The sequence below is a fragment of the Phaseolus vulgaris genome, chromosome 5 (assembly GCF_000499845.2).
Source record: "Phaseolus vulgaris cultivar G19833 chromosome 5, P. vulgaris v2.0, whole genome shotgun sequence".
Taxonomy (NCBI): Eukaryota; Viridiplantae; Streptophyta; class Magnoliopsida; order Fabales; family Fabaceae; genus Phaseolus; species Phaseolus vulgaris.
Genome location: NC_023755.2, coordinates 37,799,657 through 37,809,987, shown reverse-complemented (window position 1 = coordinate 37,809,987; position 10,331 = coordinate 37,799,657). Strand labels below are relative to the sequence as shown.

At 29.9% G+C, this 10,331-nt stretch overlaps 2 long non-coding RNA genes across 6 annotated transcripts; one reads left to right on the top strand and one right to left on the bottom strand.

Moving 5' to 3' along the window:
- The first annotated feature begins 1,232 nt into the window (after positions 1-1,232).
- LOC137835744 (uncharacterized) lies at positions 1,233-6,930 on the top strand. 5 transcript variants are annotated; one of them, XR_011085134.1, is made up of 5 exons: positions 1,233-1,606; positions 3,823-5,892; positions 6,010-6,065; positions 6,145-6,249; positions 6,427-6,930. It is a non-coding gene; the product is annotated as an uncharacterized lncRNA (long non-coding RNA). The 5 variants fall into 5 exon arrangements; XR_011085131.1 differs by lacking the exon at positions 6,145-6,249 and having other exon boundaries at positions 6,312-6,930; XR_011085133.1 differs by having other exon boundaries at positions 3,823-6,065.
- A 1,531-nt stretch (positions 6,931-8,461) lies between these two features.
- On the bottom strand, positions 8,462-9,198 carry LOC137835746 (uncharacterized). The gene is made up of 2 exons (XR_011085135.1): positions 8,845-9,198; positions 8,462-8,759 (listed from the first exon to the last, which is right to left on the bottom strand). It is a non-coding gene; the product is annotated as an uncharacterized lncRNA (long non-coding RNA).
- Between the last annotated feature and the right edge of the window lie 1,133 nt (positions 9,199-10,331).

The window sequence follows — 10,331 nt, the reverse complement described above, 5'->3', positions numbered from 1 at the left end:
TTGAGGATCAACACTTTGTGTTTTTATGGAAGAGAATGGTTATGTACAAATATCTTTCCTCCTTCAAAAACATAATATGTTTATAATTTTTGTTATTTATTCCAAATCAAATTTATAATATTCGTAAATTGATTAACTTTAAGATTAGTGGTAAAACTAAACTCAGAAGTTAAAATGAGAATACTGAGTTCATACATAAGAAATATAAAAAAATTATTGTCAAATTACTAACATATTTTTTAAAATTTATAGAGTTAAAGGCTATGTATTTCAGTTTTAATATTTTATAGTTTTATATTATTATATGGATATAACGTGCATGATATTAACTAATTTTGATGATAAAATAAAAACAAATAATTAGATAATGGGTAATTAAAATTATTAAATTTAATTTAGGTTAAATTTCTTGGTTGGTCTTTGAGCTATTTGACAATTTTTAACCAACTCTTTGGATTGTAATTTTTTAATTGATGCTTAGACATGTATTGGTTTGTAATTATATAATTTTGTCTACTTATTGTACAGAATTAACTGCATAACTCACTTGGTAAGTTAGCAGCTAGATTATTGTAGGTAAGCCTGAAAATGTTTGTCAAAGAAAGAATATATATATATATATATATATATATATTAATATAGATTGATATTTTTTTTAAACACAGTTTAACAAATATAATAATTATAAATATTCTGGTCAGGATATATGTCTCTAATACTACAAGACATTATTCATTTATATACTCATTATTATATATGATACAAATTGGATAAATTGAAGGTTTTATACATATATTTACATACAAATTTAATTCGATATATAAATAGTTATTATATATAAATGTTTTCATATGTAAAACAAAGAAGATTACATAGTATAATCTATATGTAACTTTGATGTTATGAAATAAAAATAATTAGATTATATCTATATATAATTTATTAAATATTTAATTAAAAATTTAAAATATTTATATATAAATTATATGTGTATATACCGTATTAAATATTTAATTATAAAAACAAAAATAATTACATACAGATGATATCTATATATAATTTATTAAATATTTAATTAAAAAACTAAAATATTTACATACAATTTTTATCCCTATGTATTATATTAAATATTTAATTAGAAAAAATAAAATTTTTAGATACAAATTTTACCCGTTATTATATTACATATAGTATTTAAATAATTGGAAACAGGTACATACAGTTAAAAGTATTGCAAAATTAAGTGCTTCTAGAGTATGTAATTTTGGCAACCCACAAACTCAGAAAATCTCCCACAAACTGAAAACCTACAATTTGGAAGCAAGAAATTGAAATTCCTCAAAGGCAATTGAAACCCATTGTCCAAATTTCGTCTATCTTTAAGAAATCGAAACCAGTTGTCAAACCCCGCAATAATCCTCATTCCCAAATCACGCATTTCTTCCAGCTCCATTCAGTCTTTGTTCCAGTTCCATTCGGTCTTTGTTCCAGCTCCATTCGCAACCTTAGGGTTTGCGACCACCATTGTCAAATTCGAAGGTGAAAGATTTGGCAACGAAAGTTTTAGTGAGATTGGAGGTGAAGGAGTGTGGAACATCATGTTCAGGTATTTTAGAAATATTTATCTCAATTAGTGAATATAAATATTTTAGCAATATTTATCCCTTGTGCATTTCTTCATGTCCCGTGCTCCCATTTCTTGCTGCTGCACCCATTTTTTCTTCTTTGCTTACACCGTGAATGTACTAAGATTTGCTTGGAAAGTGTAGATGTTAAATTGAGGAACCCTAATCGGTTCAATCTTTCAAATTGATAGTTACTGAGGATTCTTGGTAGGAGGTGGAGGAGTTTGGGTCAATATGCAAATCTCTCTGTTTCCTTTCTTATTTCTTAGTTTCAATAGTGAATGGAGTTTTTGGTTCTGATTATTCTCTTTGTCTTTTGAAATCCCTGGTATATAAATGATAAGCGGTAAAAAAAGTATATCTTCGAGAAGGAACACTTGTTAAAGGGGTTGTAAAAATATCCTTCCTTAGGGTGCCCAAATAAGTATAGGAGAAACAAATAGAAGGTGAGTGTTAGAATCGCTATTTTAATCTTAAACTTGTTATTCTCATCCCTTTTTAGTATGCATTGCATCAGGATAGGTGCTTTTATCTTATTTAAAACACAATATCTTACCCAGTCTAGTAATTAGTTGATGGGCATTCTTTAACCATATTCAGAAATTAGAACTGGGTAGGTGCCAGATAAAGAACTATAGTTGCGGTAATAAAATAGTCAATAAATACAAGATTCCTGGTTTTGGATGTGGGGATTTTTTTTCACAAGACATTACGTGGTCTGCATGTGTCATGTGAAGGTGATACTATTAATTAATGCACCATTCAGACTGACACTTAAATCCTATTCAGTGTATCAAGAGTTATCTGTAATGGGAGGGGTAGAACCAAGGAGAGCCTTATGTGGAGAACAAAGCAGATGGTTATGTACTATAGCAATGATAAGGAGGGGGTTCTGTCATCGGTGTGCTGGGTTCAGTGATATGCTGGGAATATGGGAGCTACCGTTGCACAAGGTCAATAGTTGAAGGGAGTAGTTAATGCTCTGACGGGAGCGTGGGGGATTCTTGGGTACCTTTAATTGTTGTATCTATGATGACTAAGTGAGGCCATGATCCGGTTAAGCATGCTGTACTAGGCAAAGACTAGTAGGAAATAGATGTGTACATGATGGATGCAAACAGTTGGCATGTGTGGAAGCCAACTAAAGGAGGGTTGTAGATTGTGTGGAGGATGCTGGAAGAATGGGAGAAGAAGTTCTGATGGTTGTGTAGCAGGGATCACGTTTTGATGCACATGAGGGGGTGCATAAGATGGTTTAAGATGTTGCATAATTATGCAGCAAGGGTATGTACATAACAGAGTTGTGAGCCTGCTGTCATTTGCAGTATTCCACAACAGCTTCTATCCTGTACTGTAGCTCTGCTCCATCTATCTTAGGGAAGCTATTGGGTTTGGTTTGTTAAGTAGTGTAAGGGCTCATCAATAATCAAATTATGCACTGCTTAGCTTTTCTTTTCTTGTAAAAGGGTTGGGACTAGTTCCTCCTCTGTATATATTGTGTTTACTGATTTTTGGCTAATTTGGCGTCACTCACTAGTTCTTCCCACAAAATGCAGCTGTTCATAGTTCGATAATTTAACGTAAGAAGTGTTTTTTCATTGTTGGTTATTAGCTGAATTAGCGTGTTTTGGCGTTTTGTGATGGCTTTTCATCTGAATCTAGTCTAAGTATTTGGACTTGCCAAATTCATAGTGCAATTTTGAAAATTATAACTTAATGTATAATATTAGTGTCCAGTCTTTTGAGCGTGACTTAACCAGGAAAGTGATGCAAGTGATGAAGTTGATCTTGTATTGTGATTGCTGAAGAATGCAGATTTGATTTAAGATTTTGATAACGACTTTGAGATATTGGAAGTACCTTTCAAATGTTTTTGAAATGCATAAATTTCTAAGCTTTGATGTTTATGCATTGATTTACTATTTATATCACTGGTTTGACCTTTTGATCTTTCTTTGATAGCCTTGTGGTGCTGTAATATTCCTTGGGTTCCTATGTAGGCATGTTATTTGGAAATGCTCGTGATAATAAATTGTTTGAAATGGATTGATTCAAGTCATTTATTTGCATTAATAATTATATTATTATTGAAGAAGTTATCTTAACTGCCTCAAAGAAGAGCTTTGGACAACTTTTTTAGAGATATATGAATGAAAGAAAAATGGTTCTCATTTTGAACTTTTATTTTTTGTTTCAGGAAATAACTCACATTTCAAAGGTAACCGAGGAGAGGAATTTTGTTATTGAGCAAAACAAAAGACTTCAGCAAGAACTAGTTCCTTAGTTCGTTTTTTTTTTTTCATATTTGGTTTTGCTTAAGTTGGTTCTTGCTTATGTTGACTTGGAGATTGAGTTTGTGTTCCATTTTCATGGTTATTTTTGTATAGATTGAGTTGTTTAGAGGTTAGAGGTTGTAGGAGGACTGTTACGTGGAATTCAAAGCCTCTTTTTGTACTGATTGAAATGTTAGATTTAAGAGTTCATAATGCTGTAATAATTTGAAGAAATTGCATAAGATGTCCAATTTAAAAAAATTGCATGATCTGAATTAGTTTGAGATAAATTTGATAGATTCATTTGAGTTTGAGCTGAAATTTTTTGTTCGCATGAACATTTTTAGGTTCACATCAATTCTTACACTCAAACTGGTTTTTTACATCATTTATTACATTTTCAAAATGAGTCATTTCATACTTAGATTTACTGTTTCATGAGCCATTTCAGACAATTTGTTTATTTCCAGTTACTGTATTGCAGTTTTGAAAATGTTAGATGCAATAGTGTTATTTTATCAGGAATAGTTTTATCATTTTATCCTGTCTACAATCTTAAGATTGTATGATGATTTTAAGCATAAGAGGCTTAAAATTAACTAGAAATTAGACTGAGTTCTAGCCTTTCAGTACTGAATATGATTAACATATAAAATTCACAAAATTTATATAAAGGCAAATTAAACTTCTCTCTTTTCGTGCTTTTGGTAAAATGTCATGATTTTATGTAAAGACAAACATGACTGGTGTGTTGTAATCAAAATGAAGCCTAGATGTTGTATCGATACTGATGATATAGAAGTTGAAGTGTCATATCAAGTTGATGAAATGTCACATGTTAATGAAGTGATTGAAGTTGAGCAAGTTCCAGGATTACAATATTTAGAGGCTGAGCTTGAATAAATGGACATAAACAATGTATCATCGTTTGAAGATCAAATAGATGAAGAAACAAATGAATGAGAATACAATGAAAGAAGGAGAAAGTGAAGATGAATACGATGATGACTTTGACATCTCTAGCTCTAAGTAGACTTAAGCATCTAGTGTTAACAAATAATATCTATTGTTGTCGTTAACATACTGTTTATTATATTAGTTAATCTGATGTCATATTCTTGGTTTATGTTCGGTGTTTAAATTTCTGCATATTTATTTGAATTTTTTTATAAACTATATTATGCATATTTTTCTCCCCTGATAAACTTATGTTACCTTGATTATCATTTTATGCCATATATATAGATGTCATTAGGAGGTTCTGATCAACCATCATCGAGTGCCAACAAAAAAATGGGAAAGAAACATTATATGATAAAATTGTTATCACGATTAAACAACTTAAATCCATCATCCAGTCAATCCAGTACACATATTCCATCTTCAACTCATGGATCTACCCCTTCAGTAGCATATGCTACTGCATCCACCCCCACAATAGCAAATGTTACTGCATCAACACCATCTCCACGTGTTGGTTCTAATGCATCAACCCCAAACCTAGATATCACACCATCTCCATATACAAATCTTGGAGGGACGCATTCAACTTTTGCAGCCAAACTTAGAGGAGGAGGTCCTCTCAACTGGTGATCGCCCTCTGATTCAGCCTATTGGAGGAGGGTAAAAATATAATAAAATTCAATTTAGGTTTTATCCATAAAAAATTCAATTTTGGTATTTAGGTTTTATCCATAAAAAATTGCATCAAAGGTCATCACTGCCACCATTAAGCAACAATTTGGTGAGCCATGGCTAACATGGGGGCAATCCCAAAGGCTGATCTCATAATCTATTTTTTTAACGTTTTAAGGTACTTGGTCTTTTTATTCCCTTTAAAAATGTTTATATTTTACAATTTGGATTGATGATTCTTGTTGTTTTACAGAGGAAGGTCACATGGAGGGTTGAGGATAAGGAAAAAGTTAAGAAAAATTTTCACACGAAGGCTTCTCACACCCTTTTACAAATGTTTAAAATGGTTCACTAAGAAGGTAAGCAACTAGAATGAATTGGCAATAGTGTTTGGAACAACCTCCTAGAAAAGTGGAACATGCCTGTGTATCGATCCAAATGTGATACAACTAAAAATAATCGTTTGTCCGAAAAAGGTGGATGTCTGCCCACTGGAGGATCCATTAGCTTGCATGAACACGCGATTCGTTTGGTATGACTTCCCTATAAGATTTTGTATTAATCTATGATTAATTATTACCTTCTTAATTTATAAAATGTTTTGTTTATAGATAGAGGAGCTTGACCGCTCGATTCATGTTAATGAAGTGTTTCAACAAACACATATACAAAAGAGCATTAGGGATTTTGTAGATGATAGATCGAGGCAGACACATGTTAATTTTTTTTTTATGTACATTAATTACTATTATAATAAATATTTTTTTCATTTTAATAGGAAGATTTTGAAAGTAGACTCTCTCGAGCATTATTTGCGTCTACCTCGATATCTACTTCATTAGATCCTACCGAGGAGGAAAGATTAAGAAACAGTTGTTGCTTACAAGCTGTAGGTGGAAGGTACAAGGGACGAATGTACGAGGTTAGATGTGTCGATCGTCAGGACGACTGTGTTGATCGCTACCTACAAGAAACACAAGCATCTTCTAGTAAGAAAGTTGATTCAGAAGAAATTGTTGAACTTAGACAACAACATCAACAAGTGAGGAGCATATTCGACACAAAAATTCTCGGTTTTAATCATTTCAAGATCTTATGATTCAATATCTACCACATGAAACAGCAGCAGTTGCACAACATATTTTTTAACAGTCAAATATCCCGCAACCAAATACTCAATAGAATCAGATGTAAGATAATGATGATGAGCAACAAAATTCACCTGGTAGCTTCTTAAAAACTTTGTAATGACTTGAATTTTCTTTTATTAGATGTTTTTTCTGATTGAATGAAATACATTTGGATATTTTGAATATTTGGGAATAGTGTGATATTCTATCATGCTTTTCAATTTATGGGCAGGTCTGAATGTTGATGAATATTTGTTTTTGAATGAATTCTATTGAAATCTGGAATGACTTTTGGTATATGTAGTTGTTGAAGTGATTTCTAGTGCTTTCAAATATAAAAAAACAAATTACAGTTACATATATCCATATGTAACTTGAACACAATTATATTATGTAAACTTTATTATTTATGGACTAATTCAAAAATATTTCAGATGTCACAGTTTTTCAATGACCTACAATCGCTACATTCGAAAGCACCGAAGTATGTAAAGACGATATGATCAAAATATTTTGTAACCATGTATACCACTTAGGATAAATGAATAATTAGAATGACATTATAAGTTTTTTTGTTGAACTTTTTCATATAAAATTACTTGTGTTAAATTATGATGTTATAAGTACTTATTTCACTACAAGAAATTGTCCATTTATATACCGATTATTGCATATGGATATGAATGTATGTAAAGTGAGCATTACATACAAATTTAATTAAGTATGTAAAAATAAACATTACTTACAGATTTTTCTGAATGTAAGAACAAAAGTGATCACATATGAATTTTTCTATATATAAGAGTTTATATATGAATTTTTCTGTATGTAAGTCAAAAATAATTACATACGGATATTTACATATGAATTTAATTCAATATGTAAATAGACGTTACTTACAAGTAAGCCAAAAGTGATTACATGCGAATTGAATAAGTATATAATTTTGACGTCATGAAGTGAACATATAGAATATTTTTAATAATTATAATATTGATAATAATATTTTTATTATTAATAATAATAATAATAATAATAATAATATTAATAATAATAATAATAATATTAATAATAATATTAATAGTTATATTAATAATAATAATAATATTCATATTAATAATAATATTTATATTTATATTAATAATAATAATAATATTTTTATAATTAATATTAATGATAATATTCATATTAATAATATTTAATAATATTAACAATACTTAATAATATTAACAATATTTAATAATATTATTAATATTAATAATATTTATAATATTTAATAATATTAATATTATTTAATAATATTAATATTATTTAATAATATTAATATTAATATTATTTAATAATATTTACAATATTTAATAACATTTACAATATTTAATAATATTAAAAATATCTAATAATATTAAGAATATTATTCTTCAAAATATCACCTTTTATAAAAAGTTAACGGTGAGAAATCGATTTCTCGGTAATCTAGAATTGAAAAGGAGAAATCGGTTATGAGTGAAAGAATTTTTGACTTTGGAATTTTTTTATGTTAATTTTTTTCTTATGTATTTAATTAATATAAGTTTATTCAAGTGATAAATTGAAATAAATGTTTTAAGCTCTGTGAATAATTTATTTATTTTTATATTATTTTAGACTAGTTGAATAATAAGTTAATTTTGAAATGTTATGAGTGAAAAAAAATTTAACTGCTAAATTTATTTATTAAATTGATGAAATATAAATCTGATAATAACTGTGTTAACTTTTGTTTTGGCTAAGAAGAAGACAAACATTAGAAATAAGAAAGTAGAATAAACAACAGTGATTTTTATTTCAACACTTATGAATTCGTAAAGATTCAAATACATTAAGAGATAGAAAGATGTGGTATAGCAGTTAGTTCTTGAATCGGTGGGCATATTCAAACGCATCACCTTCCTATATATCCAAAAACCCAACAAAGACAACACCAAGAACAAGAACAAGGGGCAACACCCACGTTCCACTCACACCAATTCTCCTACCTCCTGACGACTTCGAAGATTCTTCGGGGGACGGCGCCATCACCATCGCTGGTTTAGGCGTCTTCGCCGTTTCAGTAACCACTGTCACAACACTTGTAAAATCTCATCAGTAAGCAAATAAACACAAATGAATGTCGAAACTACAAAGCACGAGAGAGAAGATTACCCCGTAATTTTCTCGTAAGCCCACTGACCAAAAGTCTCAGACTCTTCGGTGTCAGGTCCGGGAGCGGGGGCATCAACAGCGGGTGCGTCGGCATCAACAGCGGGTGCATCGGTGTCAACAGCGGGTGCGTCGGCATCAACAGCAGGTGCGTTGGCATCAACAGCGGGTGCGCTAGCGTCCTTGGCACTTGACAGGGTGGAGTCCCTGGCAGCGTTGACCGTCTGGGTCGCTCCAATGCACACGACAAGGCACACCACCACAACAACCAACTTCATGTTCATGTTCATGTTTATGTTTTTTATTCTAAGAAATTTATTTGAAAAGCTCTTGTCTTATTTCTTTTTTATTTTGCTTAATTGATTTGTTGAAGGGTGTATTTATATGCGTAATGAGACATATGTTGATATGTTTGTGAGACTAATGGTGCGTGGTGATCGCTTTAACGATTGGTTTTGGGTCATCAACCACACAATAACCCAAAAAAAACGCATCGTTGAGGATCAACACTTTGTAATCTTTACTCCTTCAAAAACGTAATTTGTTCAATATTTCTCTTGTTTATTCCAAATCAAATTTATAATACTCATAAATTGATTGAATTTAAGATCAGCGATAAAACTAAACTCAAAAGTTAAAATGAAAAGACTGACTCCATGCATAAGAAATATAAGAAAATTATTGTCAAATCACTAACATAATTTTTTAAATTTAAAGAGTTAAAAGGCTATGCATTTCAATTTTAATATTTTATAGTTTTATATTATTATATGAATATAACGTACATGATATTAACTAATTTTGATGATAAAAACAAAACAAATAATTATATAATGGCTAATTAAAATTTAATTTAGGTTAAATTTCTTGGTTGGTCTTTGAGCTATTTGACCATTTTTAACCATCTCTTTGGATTGTTATTTTCTAAATTGATGCTTAAACATGTATTGGTTTGTAATTATATCATTTTCTCTACATATTATTGTACATAATTAACTGCCTAACTCACTTAGTAAGTTAGCAGCAAGATTATTGTAGTTAGGCCTGGAAATGTTTGGGAAAGAATATGTAGAAAATATAGATATAAAAATATAGATTGATAATTGTTTTTAAAAAAGAAAAACACTGTTTAACAACTCTATATTAATATATAATAATAATAAATTATGGAAACATGACTCTTATCATGTATGTGTATCCATATTTTTTAAGAGTACTAATTATTTGACAATCAAGGAAATGGATATGTCAAATTACACCTCGTGACATGAACAAGTGGCGTTTGTATCATCCAATGGCAATCTATGTGTCTGGGATGTTCGAATGGTGGCCAGAGAGAAACCACTAGCTGAATATAATACACGGTCAAGATTGACATACTTTAAAAGAAATAATTAATCTCTCATTGTAAGATTGTAAATTCGACTAATGTGTTAGTTCACATTATTTTCTTTATTTTCTTTGTATATCTACTTGTACCTTTTATATAT